We start from the raw sequence: 18,457 nt of genomic DNA, 5'->3' as shown, positions 1-18,457 counted from the left end.
AGTTAAGGGGAAATAGCTGAAGAAACTGTCAAGAATGTGCCAATATAAGAAATAAAGATATTATGAGCACAGAAAAAAGTAAACCTTCATCTATTACAAACTAGTCTTGAAGTCTCACTCATCAATACAAAAAAAAAAAATCAAGTTTAATATTTTACATCTCACTCAGCCACACCGAGAGCTAGGATTTGCACAGTGCTTTCTATAGGTTTCCTTACCTTACTCTGGTTAGCTTAACTCCTAGAATGTAATCGCAGCTATCAAAATCAGTGGGAATTCTGTCTTTGATTTCAAGTTTCAAGATTTGCTTTTGGTGTATAGTTAAAAAACTAAAGTGCTACCATCATCCCAGTTTTTAGACAGATTCAAAACAAAACAAACAAAAAAAAACCAAAACAAACAAAATAAACCCATCACAATCCACCTTTCCCACCCTTTGTAGGCTTACAAAATATCTTGAAACTCAATATTAGTTTGTTTGTTGTTTTTAGTGGTGTTTTGTTGTTGTAGGTTGGTTTTGGGGTTTTGTTTTGGTTTTTTTTCGCGGGGGACTGGAGGTATATTATAGAGTACCTAAATGTGTTGCTCGTAAGTAATGACTTCTGTAAAAAACAAAACAAAACAAAACAAACAACAACCAACCAACCAACAAACCCAAAACCAAACCGAAACAAACCAACAATACCCATCGTCCATGGATATTTTCTTAAAACCCAGGGGACCACATTAACTACTGCTGCAACACATAATCCTTGTCTGTCCACTGCAAATCTGTTCACTCAAAGGGAGTTGTATATAGGAGCAGAATCTAAATTACTTCAAATGAACCTACTAATATTACTGCCAATACCAGTCTATACCAAGCTGAGAATGTGTCTCTTGCATGAACTGCACTATGCTTACATGAATTTGTCAGAATGAGATGCCTCACTTAGCATAGTTACAAAATAGTCTCTTTCGAAGGGGACTGAAATCAATCAATTCACCACTGAGCTTTTAGGGGACCCACCCCGATCTGCCCTGTGCTCATTAACAATGGAAGTGGTAAAGCAAGCCATTCACTAATGCACCTTATGGTGCCTGTTTAAAAAGGATGAAAGGAGAGAAGACTCAAGAACCTAGCTAAATTCAGCTTGAGAGAAAAGAATCAGCACTAGTGAGTAACAGGAAGAGTTTCTGTAATGTATTGACTAGGCTGGCAAGCTCTGATATAATTAGAATGAGGAATAACTGCAGCAAACCGCTGGCATATGCTGAATTTACTGGTGTTCATATTGCTTAATGGGCCATCACCAACACTGGTAGGGTTTTTCTGTTTGTTTTTAAGACAGACAACAATGCTGGAAAATGAAAGACCTCTAAAGGACGACCATTACATAAATATGAAATAGAAGAGGAGCTCTTCCATTAGGGTACGCTGATTTAGGAAGAGAGGATAAAGAACAACACAGGCAGATTTCTAGATGAATGGTGACACTAAGCTGACCGTCTGGCAGAACCCATAACAGCTGATTAAAAAGAAAAGGGAAAAATGTGATTAAGCCATACTATAGGTAACAGTTTCATACTGTACTGTCAGCTCTGAAACTCTCTAAAAGGAGCTTTTTTTAGAGGGTCAGACATAGCACATATATAAACACATTTTAACAGCAAGAAGCTAAAAAAAGTGAATACAGGAGAAATAAAATGTATTCATTAAAAGTAACTTGAATTAGCACAGAAGAGCCTCAGATTCAGGTCAAACCGAGCAGACTTCAATAAAAGGAGTCAAAGGTACTTAGTAGTTTAAGTACGCTGGTCGATAGTTCAATATTGTTTTAGTTTCTTTGCTGAAAAAGCAACATAAAGAAGTTAAACCAGGCTAGTATGTGCAGAGAATTCAAAACAAAACCACCCCAAACCACCCAAAACTCTGACACAGTTCTTCGCATTTATCCTTAGTAATGCAAATGAGCATTGTCCTTGTTACCAGGTGCTAACTAGCAAGGCACCCTGCTGGCTCAGCTGTGTTACGGATGAGCAGATGCCTTTATGTATTTCTGGTGATAGCCTTAGGAAAAGTGTCACACATGGAAAAAACAAAGATCAAACGCTCCTCAAAGCTGACTGTGAGATTTCATGAATTTCATTTCAAGAATGAGAACTAGTATCTTTGTATGATCCCATTGATCTGTGTGAACCTAAGAGGTGCTCACAGCTAGCTCAGTCCTTGAAAAAGGAGAAAGAATGACCAGAAGTATTTGATGGATCACAGAATTAGGTTTGCAAGTATCAAATCCCAGACTAGTACTCTGAGCAGAGGTTCCCCTGTTCCTTCAGGCTATATTCACCAGCTAGTTCAGTAATCTGGGCTAACTGAAATTCTGCCTGGCAGTGTAAATGAACATTTTATACACTATTTTGTCTGAAACTCCACAAGATTAAATTAATCCTGCCCTGGGGAGGGGTGTAGATTAGATGACCTCGCAAAATCCTGTACAGCCCTGTTTCCCATGATTCTACTATTGCTCGGGATTGCTGCCTACTCTGTTCCCAGCCTGCCCCAGTGGCATTCAGATGCTGCTCATCTTTGTGTGTTAACCACCTTAAAATATTTTAAGCTGTTTAATTTTTTTTTTTTTTTTTCCAAAACCAGTCAGTTACCAGTATGGAGTATACCAATCATCAACATGGTGACAAAATACCCGTGTTTATGTAAAAAAATGTTTTAACTTAATTTCATCCACACTATCTCTTGCAAAATCTTCTGGGAAGGAAACACACATAAGTGGAACCCCTGTCCCAGTTTAGTCTGCAACCTTTCCCCATCTTGGCTTAGTTAAGAGGTCCCAGCTCAAAACCTGCTTGCATTACCGTAAACAACCTCAACTGGATGGTGCTTGGCAGAGGAACAGATGCTTTAAAAGGATACTGAAATCGAAGCCCAAGCCAGATATATCTGACTCAGATTTGAGAGACTGGGCCTTACAGCAGATCTTTCTCATTTGTTTTGCTCTTTCCTATATCAGCCGTTGGAAAATATTGAGTCATTCTCTGCTCTGGAAATTCATTATCCGCAACTTGGTTCTAACAGGACTCATAGATAATTCATCTCTTGACAGTGAAATAGACATTGCAAGGGAAGGAAAGATACCCCAAGGTCAAATACTGCTTGATGTTCGTGATTCACACAGCTCCATGCCATACTGCTGCTTCCCTTGGTTAGATTCAAGAGAGATGACTAAGTCAAGGGAAAAATTTTCAAATTAATGGGACAACAATATAGCTTCTAAATGATCTGAGAACCATGCAGTTGGGGAATTGACATTTTAAAAGGTTATTGATTGTATAATTAACATAGATAATCAATAAAATTTAGTTAACATTTATGTAGACATTAAATTGAGTATGAAATCTGACTGTGAACATCTGACAAATATTTCCACTAGGAATCTAATGACACATTTGAAGAGAGATGCATCCCTACAATCCTAAAATGTGTAATAAATTTGAAGAAAAACCTCTGCTAGACCCATTTAGTAAACTGATCATTCTGCAAACTGTTTCTACCCACTAATAAATTCCTTAGACACCACCCAAAGCAAGTACCAAGTCAGCATCACAGCATGGATTTGTCATTAATCATGTTCATAAGTGACTGCCTTTTCTCTAGAAAGGCCAATTCCCATATTGCTCAGAGCACGCTATTTCACTCCTCAGCAGTGTAGCAAAACCAGCAAAAAAAGTACTCAGCAGGCATTAGTTATAGGTGTTAGGGATATTCAAAAAAATGTCTTTTAGTCAGAATATGCTCATTTGGGGGGGGGGGGGGAGAAAGGGGAAAAAGAACCTTTTTCTTGGAACATACCCATCTCAAAGAGGTTTTGTGGGAGAGATTTGTCATGACTGGGTCTATTTTCCCATCAGAGTAGCCAATAGGCAAGTGGTTGGAGATTGCAGATGTGAATCGAGCAGAAAATCGAACCAGTGGTTACTGGCTATTTTGGACTATGTCATTTCTTTGCTGGCGAGTTTGTTTTCAAGTGCTTGAAAGGTCTGTTTCACTTCTGCGGCAGAAAAGGAAACTTCACATTTTGCAGAAGAGAATCTGGATTTCTAATTAGGCCGTAATTGCATTCTTTCCTTTCCTACCTCACCCAAGCTCTAGGTGGGCTGTTTCACAGACCACCCAACTGTGGAACCTCGCAGACTCAGAGTCCTTCCAACACCTCTCCAGAGGCTTTCTGTGAAAAAGCTGAGTTAATGCTCAAAATATCAAAGTGCTCATACCCTCAGCTTCCTCTCCTTTTAAAGAAAGGTGAAGGTATTCAGCTCGTCCCTGTAATGAGTGAGCTGAAGCACAAGCTGAAAGGCAGAAAATGACTTTAGGGGAAACAGCAACAAGCAACCCAAACATTCTGAGAGCACTAAGGAATCATGAGCTAATCAGAAAAAGATTGATTTTTGTATATGTTATCTGTAGATCTAATTAAACCAAGCAATGGTGGAAACTAAGGGCCACATGAGTGGTAACAAGGAAGTTACTTTGTAACTTTTTCTCTCAGTATAACCCCAACATTTTCCCAAAACAAGTTAAACACTGCAAACTTGTTCTGTGTTATTTATAAATCATTCATTCAAATCAGGCAATCTCAGCAGAACCAAAATAGCTACACTGAAGAGCAGGGACAATTCTCATTGAGAGGTAGATGGATACAGAAAGTGCAATGCCAAGGTATTAGAAGAGGAGAGCATATTTATATTTTTTTCAGAGGGACACATTGTTTCTTTAATAAAACCAAAACTTTAAAGACACAAAACCTATTTCAGCCATAACAAGCACACAGGTAAATGTATACATGCACAGAAGTAAAACACAAAGAAAGCACTAACTTTCAGGTAATTACTTTGCCACAACATGTCTAGACTGCCCAAAATTACTTTAAACAACTGTCATAAAAACTACAGATTTTTTTTTTTTTAAAATACCAACTTTCCATATGAATTCCCCATAAAAATGTTACGTTTTTCCTTTGGGCAAAGCAGTTTGTGAAGGGTTTACTGCTATTGTGGTAACGAACTATCCAAGCACAATGATTCTGAAGAACCAAATTCAACCTCCTGTTTAAAAAGCTCTCATCCACACTGTAAAAAATGAAATATGACACGAGATAAATGAAGGCAGGAAGATGAAAAAGAACTTGTCAGCAGTGAAGTGATTCTTCACAGTTACTAATGCTCCTTCACTCTTCTAGCATTTCCACCATTGGCAGCTTACTGCTAAAGGGGCAAATAGACCCCCAAGACTACAAGGTGTCAGTTGCTCAAATCATTACAACAGAGTTTGAATAACATTTCTCCAAAGCTCCCGATACTAATAACAAATAAAATTTTGCTAACAGGTACCAACAACAGAGATCATGCCCAAAGAGGTAATTGCCTTCTTAAGCTAACACTCCAATTAAATCACTATTAATCGACAATTTGCCTGCTTCCAGTGACTGCATCTGAGAGGAAAATGGTAATTTTATCACAGAAAGCAGAACATAGCATCAATGAGCAACAAACATTAATGTAAAGATCTGCCACAAAGACATTAAGATCATTCTGAATGAAGCATGAATGGAAACATCTGTGTGTAAAAGCACCAGAAGAAACAACAGGAGTCAGAACAGTGACATGTGCTGATGACCTGACAGACAGCAATCAAACCCGTAAGCACCAGAGCATGTTGTTTCCATCAAGATCAGGCAGACTATGTAATTTCTCTTCCTCTTACCCCAACAGAAGGTCATACTGCAGCCATAAAGTTACCACAAACAAGAGAAACAAAAAAATGGGCAGCATAAGATGCATGCAGGACAAAGTAAGCAAGACTGAGGCAAGTCTCATGCCACAGCTGCTGACACCTAAAGGACATAAAAGACCTGTCCAAAACTCAGCTCATCACCACAATCCAAGTGAAACCCAAAAGATATAGTGAGGATTCAACACCCAGCACCCTTGTCCTGTGGGCTGCACACAAGGATCCTGGCCAGACCACTTGGGCACACGTGGTTTGGTGCTGGTGTTCTCTCAGTATCCTAAGAGGCTGAAACAAACCAGTTTCCCACGCATCATGAGAAATATTGTGTGGTCACTTCCATAGCTCTTGAACTAGATTTTCTCTGGGTATATGTCATCACAAGAGTTGAACTTCCATTACCTCCGCCCTCCTCAGGAAATCCCTCTAAAAGTACCAGCAGATAATCACAAAAAAATATTTGGTTTCCTGAAGTATGTTTATCTTCTCCTGGTTCAAGCCCTATGGTTGATTCCCAGCACACAACAGTGAGTTATATGAAGGAAGTGAATGCTGCTTAGTTTTTCTGTAGCTATGCTTCTGCATGCTTTCCAACAGATAGGAACAAAGAGCTTTTTATCTCCTAGCAATTCAGATCAGAAATACAAATTAATGTCAGTCATACATACCATTTTGATATTTCCTTGTCAGCAGTTAAAAACCAAATAAAACAAAACAACCACCCTTCCCTATAGGGGAAGAAAACGAAGGAAAATACAAGAATTAACAGTCACGCCATAAAATAAAAATGCACCTTAACACTCAGTTAATAGTTCTGTACTCTTCTGACTCATTCAATCATAGTTACTGGGTCACCGTTCTCACTAAAGAGAACCAATAATGTGAGTTCCAATCCAGTGCAAGTAAAAGATGACACAGCATTCATTTATCTGGAGCCAAAGCAAAAGTATTTCTCTCATCTCTGTTAATACTGGGTTTTATGCTATACCAATTAAAGATAGTTTTGGGACATTTTCTCTAATTATTCACCAAAAGTGGTCCTTTATATTTCAGCCAGGATCCTTTATATTTCAGCCAGGATTATTCAGAGAATAATACACTTTTATCCCTTTCCTCAAAACACACTTGTGCCCCAGGAAATTTAACTGCCTCTATCTAATCCCATGAAAGTCCTTTCTGAATCACTTGGGGATTGACCTCATGAATTTTTCATTGTTATTTCTTGGTGGGGCTGTCAATCAGAGATGAAAAAGAGGAAAAAAAAAACACAGAGTGAAGTGGTTTGCTAGAAACATCACCTCAGCCAGCACCAAAATTACATCAGATGGCATAAAGAAGAATCACTTTGAAGAAGCCGCATGGAAAAAAAGTGTCTTATTTTGTGTCCTTTTCTCTCTGTTTTCTAGAATTAATAGCTCATTTCCTTTTTGTGGGTTTTTTTAGGCACACTCAGCATTGCATTCTGTTTCCCAAATGACATCGTGGGCACTTCACAGAAGTTTACAACAAAAACCCAGCATCAGTTGTTTTTTAATCAGTTTTCATCAAGCCATCATCAAATCAAACACCCCTAGATTTTTTTTTCTTCACACTTCTATGTAGTTACATTCACAGTAGTGACAGAAATATGGACGGTGTGGCTCAGATCCCACGAGACGTCTGATCACTACTGACAAGTTAAACGCGAGCACAGAGAATGTTCTCCCACAAGCAGTCAAAGCACAAATGCTGTATATCAATCCCCCCACCAGGCACAGGAGCTTGGTATAAGCAGCCCAGACCTAGTATTATTTAGGAGTTCCAGCCACACATTAAGACCCCGGAGGTGCTTTGCAAATGCAGATTAGAAGGGCTGATCTTTCCCCCAAGGCCAAATAGTAATCACATATAAAGGCAGGGCTGATGTAGCAGTCATATGACTTTTGTAGACCTCTTCGTCCGCCCTTAAAATAATTTACTCTCTGTGATGTTCTTTTAAGTTAAAGACTTTAAAAAAAATAAATCTTTTAGCATAAGAAAGGAAAAAAAAAAAAAAGGATCATGAAAGAAGAATCAAGAGAAGGGCTCACAACCGAAAAACAGAAGGCACAGCGTGATGGTCACCCTGTAAACTACAACTAAGCGCAAGGTCCAGGATCTGACATGCCCAGGTATTCACAGGGAACAACATTAGTTTGAAGAACTAGATTCTCTACTCTTCCCAGACAAAGGAAGACAGTTTAGATTCAGCTGCTTTCTGTATTTCTATTAATACAATTCTATACTAGTGAGGCCTTCACACCTTTGCAATATAAGAATCAATCCCATCCAAGTTCAAAGATGCAAAGATGTCAAATATGGCTATATATGAGTAACAGCTCATGTATTTTTAGAAATATAGGGATCTGAACTTTGTTTTGTCCAATGTATACATTTCCTTTCCATACTTTTGATATTGCATTATTTTAAATTCATTTATGGTGTGCTATGGTTAATGTTTTCAATAGAGCTCTAAGACCTTTGAATACTTGCTTTCTTCAGAGCTGGTTCCTTAAACTCACAGGTTGAAGATCTTTATGTATAGCATTAGCAATCCACTGTAGCTGCATGGACTCGGGGGCTGCTACAGAACCAGCAGATAGGAAGCACCTATGTATGCTGGAGGTTGCCTATTCCAATGCAGTTCAGCAATCAGGTGATAGCCTCCCTCCCCCAACCATTCATGTGAGCACTTTGTTCTGGGAAAAGGCACTTTATTCTGGGAAAACAGAAGTAAATTTTCATTTGGGAATAATTACTCTGCTGTGAGAGCAGATCAATTAGTGCAGCATAAAGGGTCAACATGGGAACGGGCCAAAACAATTCATGTCACAGCAGTTGTGCCCGTCTCTCTCCCTGAGAAAAAAAAAAGAAAAAAAAAGAAAAAAAGAAAAAAAAAGAAAAAAAGAAAAAAAGAGAAAAAAAAAGAAAAAAGAAAAAAAGGAAAAAGAAAAAAGAAAAAAAGGAAAAAAGGAAAAAGGAAAAGAAAAAAGAAAAAAGAAAAGAGAAAAAAGAAAAAAGAAAAAAGAAAAAAGAAAAAAGAAAAAAGAAAAAAAAGGAAAAAACCCAACCAAAACATTGTTGTACAACTGCATGTACAGGTTTCAGATTTCATTTTGCTGGCTAACAAGGTTTTTCTATACTGGATTTGAGCAACATGACTGAGCCATGTGGGTCTGAGTCTGCTCAGCCATTACAGAGAATTCAGAATATCCTTACAGATGCGCATGAGAGGAGAGGCGGGATTTTCTTCAATCAGTATAAATCAAAGGTTTATTTCATAGAAGAATAAATAACTCAAAGCATATATAGCTCACACAAGGGGCTCTACCTGGGAATCCCAACACTGTTTGGAGCAACATGAAAACTAGATTTCCTTTTTTGGGATGAAACTCAAGAAGTTTGAGATTATATATATCTAAATAAGTAACTCTAGCGTAAAGTTAAACAAGGGATTTTTGAGACGGAAAGGAAGACAGGTTTCCTCCAATATTACTCCCTGTGCAGCCTGACATTCATGCAAGTCAGAGGCCAAGCCTCCACGGAGCCTTCCCATTACCACTGCAACTGCTCTGGGTCAAACAAGCACTAAGAAACGTGATTTTGTTTTCAGTTCATCATTTCTTGTTTGGATACTTGGTTTTGTGTTGGCTGCTGGAGAATTTGTTGTTTTCAGGCTTTTTTGTTTGTTTTTAGTGGACTAGTAAATTGCCAAGCATGCACTGCAAACAACCAAACTCAGGACCTGTAAACACCACTCTCTGTTCTGTGCCTGCCCCTCCCGCCTTTTCTACTACCAAATGCACTGGTTTTCCCTATAGGAAAGTTTAAAACAGGTTTTTTTCAACCCTCCTTAGCTTAACTGTCCCAGTAGCAGCACAATCAGGACAACTAAACAAAGGGTTAGTAGGAACTTGATGTTAAATGATGATCAGAGACATGCAATGCCAAAACATCAGCCACATAAAGCCCTTCAAACAAACCTTACTGATAAGTAAACTGCAATTTATTTTAGTTCTTTCCTTTGGTAAATAAAAGCAATAGCAATAAGCTAGGTAAAGAGAAGTCTGTTCACAACATGAATTTCATTTTGATGCTGTCCTTCCAGAAAAACAAATTTTAAAAAATAGTGTGTGTGTGTATATACGTATGTTTTCATTAGCTAAAGACTCTATATCCCTGCATCTAAGAGTGAAAGCTGAGAAAGCTGCAGATTAAGTTTACTCTCTTCTAACGTTATTATCTATCTCACTTTTCCAAAAGATCCTAGAACAAGATGGGGAATAGGTGGATTTGGGTTTTTTTAAATGAAATTTTAAAAAGAAGGTAAGAATCAATTTATTTAAAACTCTGCCACTTGATTACATCACGAGGGATGAAATGGTACGTCTACACATTTTTTTCTTGCCAGTTGAAGTTTAAAGCTCAGTGAAATCTCTCTGAACTTTCTCTGTGCAACTTAAATCACAAGCCAGACTTCAAAAAGAAGTAATACAGCAATTGCATTAAAAAGCAAAATAATTTGAGGAAGAGAAAGTCATCTGACCAACAGACAAAAAGGATTGAACAGAGCTCTAGTTAAGAGGGGGGGGGGAAAAAAAGTCTGTATGAATAGAGCAGGATTCTTTTCCAAGCAAGCCAAGAAGTGCTAAGCTTTGAGACTTAGAAATAAACCTTTCTACACTAGTAAGACCACATCCTTCCTAGTAAAGAGATACTCTTTCTTCAGTTTCACTTTGCTTCCTTTCCTGTTCTGTAATCATCCTACCAGGCAATTACATCTGTCATCCTTCTCTTTGAGTTTGGTAATTCTTTCCTTACTGGTTGCACAGTTCACTAATGGAGGCAAACAGGGTACTGGTTTGTTATCAGCTGGCCTGTGTGGAAAGTAAAATGTGTCCAAAGTATAAAAACTTGAAATACTGTCTCCGTCTGCATTTATAATGCTAAGCAATTACGTGCAGCTATGAATGTAATATAACATTTTACCAGGAACACTTCCCTTTCCTCCCCTTTTAACATTTTGGTGTCCACTCACAGCCCCAACTAATGTATGCGATTTATTAGCTTTCACACATTGAGACTCACTTTTTTGGTCCCCACTTCACACTACCATATGTTGGTGTCCGCACCATGTGTATCTGCAGCATGATACTACTGCCTCTCTCTTGTTCTAGACCCTCTCATGCCAGAAGCAGCAGGTTAGCAGATCTGCGCCAGAGACCTGGTGAAGGAGAGAAGAAATAAGAAAGCAAGGGGAGAAAAATGCTGCTTGAAGACAGCAGCAGTTCTGCCCTGCAGGATACCACCCAACACACGAGATGATTCTTGGTTGTACTTTTGCTGTTGCCTTCCACCAATTAACACTAACAGAAGCCCCAAAGCATTTAGTGGTTATATGTGTGATATAGCCATTGTATGGCAGGATAAGTGGTCTGTACACACTGAAATCCATCCTCATTCAGCATGTTTAACCCAAAATGAGACTAAAGGACATTCTTTAAGAGTGCATATAAATGCATGCCTCAGTAGGTCCTATATCAAATGTTGCAGTGCATTCTACAAATTGTCAAATCTCCCTTTTATTAAAATTCTGCATTCTTTTACCTCAAACAGGCCTTTACAGACATTCACAGAAAAAAAAAAAACAAAACAAAAAAACAAAACAGAAACAGCTTCAAGGCATAAATGTAATTTCTCAGGCATATCCCTGAATATATATTTTAACATATTCATACAATGAAAAAGGAGCCTTAAGTTGTAATGTGCTGTCAAATAGCAACCAATTCTGAGACAGGTGCTTCCACATCTGATTAAGCAAGCAAGAAAGGATGAAGACAACTGGTCTTTTAAGGCAGGAAAAGGCAGAAAAGCTCCCAAGAATGGATAGTAGTAGAGGAAATAAAGTGCCTGCTAGACGTATTTATAAAATAGGAACAATTTTAACTGCTCATTCTACTGAAGTGTCTCAGGCACAGCTTTGTTTTCAGAGATTTTGATTTTCAGACCCAGTGTTTCATACCTAACATACACACATATTCCTTGCATATAAAAAAGGCTGGTTTTGCATATTTGTCAGAGCAATTGGGTGACTTGTCACAATAATCACCCTGGAAGAGACCTGAGGGACCTCAGGAAGTCTCTGGTCCAAACTCCTACTCAAAGCAGGGTCACCTACGAGGTCAGATCAGGTTGCCCAAGGTTTATACAGTCGAGTCTTGAAACCCTCAAAGGATGGAGACTGCATAATCCCTGTAAGCAACATGTTCCACTGCCTCACTGTCCCTATATATTTAAAAAAAAAAAAAAAAAAGAAAAGGATTTTATCCAATCTGAACCTGTTTTGTTTCAATTTATGCCTGTTGTCTCTCATCCTTTTACAGTGAAAAGCCTGGCACCTCATAAGAAATGGCATACTGTTTTTCCTAGAAGTGTGTGACTGCTTAATAAAACAGGAGAGATTTCCAGGAAACATCTTCAATCGAGAAGAGGAACCATGAATAAAAACTGCAGCATTTGTAAAAATATCTCAGAGTTCACTGTAAATTACATTTGCCTTACGGAAGGGCCAATTCCTCCTTACTTCATGGTAAGTATAAACATTTTGGAAGAGTGGAAAATATTAATTAGCTAAACCAGTCAGAGTAAAGAGGTTTCAATTTCAAGGACAAAACAAAGCAAAATATGTTGATTATGGAAATTTCAAGATCAAAATTAGGCAGCTTAGCTGGTTGGTTGTGACATAAACCACAGTTTTCCAATCACTGCCTAAGGCAAAAATGGCAGAGCTGAACTAAATTGCCTAGATTAAGATGTTTAACTTGACATGTTTATTCTAGCTGAGAGCCAAACAATCTTTCCAACTGTCTAGAGTTTTCTTCAGCCATTTTCTTTTTTAAAAGAGCTTATCAACTATTTTTCTAGCAATTCTACAACAAGAAGCAAAATTACAAATGTGTATATGCAAATACATATATACAAATGTCCATAAAACACAATGATTATATATTACTTTTTATATATATAAAAACTATCAGATTTCTCACTATTTGCAATGGTGGTCTGAGTTGGCAGAAGGTTTCATATTTATGTATAGATAATTTATACTTGTCACCTTTAATACATAGGTACATGTCCTTTGGGTAATTAGAGATGATCCTGAATTCCTCATACAGCTTAGCAAAAGTCAATCCACCATGGTAAATATCAATGAACTTAGTTTCTGGGGATCAGCAGCCCTCTGTGCTGCTGTCACAGCTAGAAAAGGATCAGACTAGAGGGGGAAGAGACCAGAGAGAAATGGGCTTTCAGAAAGCTGAAGCTGGCACAGTGAAGAAATGCTAGGTATGTCACCCTTTCAACACAAGGATATGCAGCCACAGTACAGTGTACAAACACCCTGTCAGAGTAGGAAGAGCAAATACCTGTGCAAATGCAATTAGGCTCCATCCAGTACCTACATAGCCAGTTTAGGGCTACTGTGATCACCCGTGATTTACACTGCAACACTGGTACATCTTATAAACAGTCAGTATCCTACCTCATACTCAAGGCAGAAGAAACTGGGTTTTGCCTTCAAAATTTGCCTAATTTCAGTATTAGAAGAAAGTCAGCAGGTACCTGGAAGGAAATTGAAAAAAAAGGAGTCATTATAAAATATCCCATGTGCATTACAAACTGTGCTTACACAAGCACATGATACATTCTAATATATACACATTAGTGAAATGAAAGTGGGATGACTTCTGAGAGAAAAGATATCAAAGTCTTCTCAGGCGTAGCAACTTGGGCACTACTGAATACTCTTCTCTCCAGTTCAGGCATGGAGGGTGTGCAGCTCACATGAGGCTCCATTACTGGGGCTCAATTTTTGTGGCTGTCTAGCAGTAAAATGGCCCGTCCAGGACACAAGAATGCACCTCTGTGAGGAGGACAGAAGAGGGATTGAATGAGAAGAGCTGTCCTCATGTGTGAATGAGCAAAACAATGAGTATTCTCCATCTCTTCTCACATGTTTGATTGATAGAGAATAACTGGATCCAGGTACTATGTTCTCTACTGTCTCCTCTACAAAGATATCCCCTAAGTACAGGCAGGCAGCCAGGGCTGAGAAAACAGCTAAGAATGGAGTGGAGCAGCCAGAATCTGATGAAAGCCTAGAGGAGTCACACACAGATGCTTTGCTTTAGAAGAACATGTCCCACCATGCCACTAGGATTTATGATTTGAGGATTAGAAAGTGTTTTGGGGAAAACTGCAATTGGAAATCAGGATTCTGCTTCCATGATCTCATCCCAAAGACATTTTTACTGAAAGTGACAATCTATTTCCACCTATGTCTTTGGATATATATATATATATATATATTCTTTTTTATGTTTAGCAAGTAGAGCTTCACATTATTTAGCCTCTATATCAACCTGTATCCTTTACATTAAACAATGAATTCTGTTACTAAACGCCTCTTTCTAGTAATATTTAAAACACTAAATGTCCATTGCTCAATGTCCTAGACCTGCTAGAGTAAGAAAGACTAAGTGCATCAAATTGGACTGTAAATTATGTGAGTTCTATTTTGAGCCTGACATCATTCATCCTGTTGTTTCAATTTAATTATATTTAGCCTTCAATCCATCCCCAGCAGCCCTAATATTTCACATTTTGTTAGTTTGTCTGCTTTACTCTGACTAGTGAATTACTTACAAAAATAACTACACTTCAAAACATCACTTCAGAAAATTAACCCTAAAGCAGTGTTCACAACCCATCAACACTTCTGTGCAAAAAGAAAAATATCATGAGTGCCCAGCTGACAACAGTAGTTGCTGAAAGCAATAACAGAAAAAAAAGTGAAAACTCAGAAAAACACACATACAGATTTCAGTTCTGAACTGTTTAATAGCCTAGAATACAAGTTTGACAGCAGATACTGTAGTTACTTTATTATAACCTAGATTCATACGTGTAAAGCTTTCTATAAAAAAAAAAGCCACCTCTTTTCAGATGGTATTTCCTCTGCCAGATCTTAGGTAAAAGATGATACTTTTCCTTTAGTATTTTCAGCAAAATCAGTGGGAAGTAGTCTTTTAACTGTAAATGTATTTTACAGATATTTTTATTTTTAAGAAAATGTTTTAAAGACATGTAAATTATCCTCACTGAACAATTGTCTTTTTGCTACTTTAGACTTTTAGAGATTAAATTATAAAAACTCCAAATATTACTCTGCAATTTGGATGGAAAAACTTAAATTCTAAAATTTAAATTCTAAAATTGCATTAATTTTTCTTGGATCATGGAGTAATGCATCAAGCTTATGCATTTTGTGCAGGTAGCTTACATATGATTGCATTTCTATGGTACAAATAATTCATTTGATACCTATACTTCTGCAAAATCTAGTTTCTGCAAGCATTCACTAACCTAACTTATTTTCTATGTAAAAGAAACCTTTCAATGGATACACCTAGTTGTTCTAAACAGTATCGCCTAAAACAAGTTAGCAGCATTAGGATCATAGGACAGTAACTCTCACTTCAAGTCCTACTTTCACATAAGACCTAATGTCTCATGGTACAAATTTTCCTATTGTTCATTATTTCTTCAAAATATTTCTTTGAAAGTGACAAAGTTGTCCTTGATGTAGGGCAAGAAAACAACTTATCAGAATCATCTTTCACGCAAAAGTTAGTCCAGCTCAAAGCACCAACAGAAATGACTTTGTGTGAATAAATGTATTTTCAGGGTAATCAGTAGGAAATGGCACCTGATGATTATGTTTTGGATGTGTAAAAACTGGAACTTAACAAATTGAGAGCGCAGCTGACATCTAACCTGCTACATTTCCCTCAAATCCAGATTTATCACTGCCTCCTGTTGCCGAGTTCGGCCCAGCATCTTGCCCCAGGGTGTTGAATGACACCCTCAGGGTCCTGCTGGAAAAGAATAAAAGCTTTTTCTCTCAGCTAACCAATAAAGAGCAAGTCAACAGCACTCCAGGAACATCTTTTAAAGCCTACCAGAGTCTAATAAAAACAGTTACTTAACTATTAAAGCCATTTCATTGCTAGTGGCTGGAGCATGATAAAGCAGGCATTTCAACTGGTTCAAGCCTTTATCAAAGTTTAAAAAGAAAATTTGTGCTATTTATAGGCACAAGCATAGAAGCACTGCACTTGCCAGCCCATTTTATTGTTAACTTCAAAGAAAATTAATCTTTAAACCAATTATTTCTTAAATCCTGCAACTGAAACTGGTGTGTCAGCCCCCCCTACATCAGCGCTACTGTAACCAGCCACTCAAAGGACACAGCCCAAAACAAACCATGGTCAGTCAGACACATTAGTATCAACAGTGGGGGCAGAGTTTATAAATTCTTTCAGGGTGTTAAAAACATCAGAAACACCATTTGTGTTCAGAGAGATGTAAAGGCACAACAGATTATGAACTTACAAGGTTTAACAGATACAAAGGGTACAAAGGGAAACAAAAGGAAATTGGTACAAATAAGAGACCTTAAACTTCTCACCACTGAATTCAAGATAAAAATAAAACCATTCCTAAAATAAGCTTGTCCTAAATCCATAATTACACTAAAACTTTAAGATGTTTACTTTCCTTTAAGTTGAATTCTAACATTGATCACTACAGTCAAGGTTCATTTCATCCTTTCCTCCCCTCCTGTTGCACACTGTTGCCATCCTACAAACAAGCAGCATGTATTGTTTCAGTTCAGAGACCGTTTTTGTTGTGAAAGGCTCGGCTTCACTGTAACAGCTGTGGCTTGGAGAGGAAAAAATGCTCATTGCGCTGGGAATTTTGGAAGCCCCCAGGTAGAAAGCTGCCACACAGAACTTCATTTTGGACTGCCTGGGGATGTCCTCACTGCCCGCTCTCCTCCCTTTCTCTGCTCACCTGTCTCAGAAATATTCCAGACTTGATCAAGGTTTGCAAGTTCATCTTCACATTGTGATTATTCATATGGGTGCGTAGTCAAAAGCATTCAAATGTAGGTTCTACTTTATTTCATTCCAATCTGGGAGATTTTTGCTTTTTATTTTAAAGTTGATTACATCTCTTATATTTGCACTTGTTCATCTAGTTCTTTAAGCCATTTACAGATGTGCGTAAGTATACTCTTGTTCAGCAAGTCACTTAAACTTGGTCTGTCTTTTGCTGCCTGGCAAAGCAGTGCTAATTAACAGCCTTGTATTTGATGAAATTCTTTTCGTAACATCACAATAAGGAAATTATTAATACCCATGAATATACATCTGGGTTGTTTTTCATAAGTAACTTAACAGGTCTAAGACATGTGCATGTATGATCTAAGTATCATAAACTGATAGTACAGTAATCCCTGTCTTCCCTCAACTAACATTCTCCTATAGCCACATCAGCAATTTTAATCACATCTAACATTTAGGTTCAACACAATTCCATGGCAGCTTCATCCTTTTCTGTTCAATATACAGTGGATTTCTACAGTAAGATTGGCTGCAAACAATAAGTTTCTTATGTAAAAAAAAAAAAAAAACAAAAAACCCCCACAACATTACAGAGAGATAAGTGCAAGTTTTGATAGTGTGCAGGATAGCATCAAGCTGACATCAGAATTCCTCAGAGCAGCCCCAGAGAGCACATACCACCGACAGCATTAACACTGTGAGAGTCTACATGTCAAGTACATCAGTAGCACTGGAGTTACACACACTCTAAAGAGGAAGATGCTGGTCCTGACACTACTTAGAGAAATTCACACCACCCATCATGAGTATGCACAAAGAATTTTTTTTTTTTACACAGATGGGAATGCTCCATCCTCTTTCCAATAACCAGGTTAAGGCATACACAACTGAGAAGCAAGGGTTACTGGAATGTAGTGCCTGTTAAAGGAGAGGGTCTGAGTACAATCCCAGTATGCACCGCAGTGGCTAACCTAATTTAAAAAAACAGCTAAGTGTTGACCAAATGGTAAAAATCCTAAGTATGTCTTTAAAATGCTTTGCTATGCAATAATTAATTGAAACTTTCATGTATTCTAAGAATCTTCCTCTGCAAATACAGAGATGGAAGAAACATGCAAATGAAAGTCCAAGAGTACGACAGCAATGCCCATCTGCCAAAGGCACAGCGCTCATCATAGATCATCCAGTTCCTTTCTGCAGGCAAATTGTAATTAGGTGGCCAAAGAAAAAGAACAGAACAAAACAAGCTATGACACAGCACCAAGAATCAGCAGCTTTGCCTTTTCAGCATCCTGAGCAGCAACTTGCTGTAGCTCAACTAGGGAATCATAAAATTGAGCCATCCATCTCATTTACTCTCTTATACCAAACTAATATCAACTACATCATGCAATTCGTCTTACATTTTCATCTTAATGATTTTTATAGAGACTACTGAAATACTACTGTAAGCTAATAAATATACTGTAGGGTCTTACTATTAAACAAAAGATGGTTGATTATTTTTTCTAAAAAGCCAAAAGGTCACCTTGGTAGCGCAACTGGATTCCAATCAGAGTTTAAGTTCTCATCGTTAGTTTATCTTTCTCCTTAAAGACTTCTCCCTGATAAATTTCCTTTGAAGAATTGATTTTAAAGTGTATGACAATCCAAAACTCTCAATAAATGTAGTCTTACTGCTACTTACAAA

The 18,457-nt window shown here is 37.8% G+C and overlaps 1 protein-coding gene across 2 annotated transcripts in view; it reads right to left on the bottom strand.

The window, feature by feature from the left end:
* SPSB4 (splA/ryanodine receptor domain and SOCS box containing 4) overlaps positions 1-18,457 on the bottom strand; it is a 186,003-nt gene that overhangs the window by 130,108 nt on the left and 37,438 nt on the right. For both annotated transcript variants that reach the window (XM_087738448.1, XM_087738449.1), the window contains exons 2-3: positions 13,341-13,420; positions 10,889-11,024 (exon numbers count right to left, since the gene is read on the bottom strand). The gene's annotated coding sequence lies outside the window, so the exon portion shown is untranslated. The remainder of the gene's footprint in view (positions 1-10,888; positions 11,025-13,340; positions 13,421-18,457) is intronic.

This window comes from Nipponia nippon, unplaced genomic scaffold (genome assembly GCF_047370975.1).
Source record: "Nipponia nippon isolate SJK-2023a ecotype South Korea unplaced genomic scaffold, ASM4737097v1 scaffold_7, whole genome shotgun sequence".
Taxonomy (NCBI): domain Eukaryota; kingdom Metazoa; phylum Chordata; class Aves; order Pelecaniformes; family Threskiornithidae; genus Nipponia; species Nipponia nippon.
Note: the sequence above shows the minus strand (reverse complement) of the source record. Positions and strands in the feature narration are given on the sequence as shown.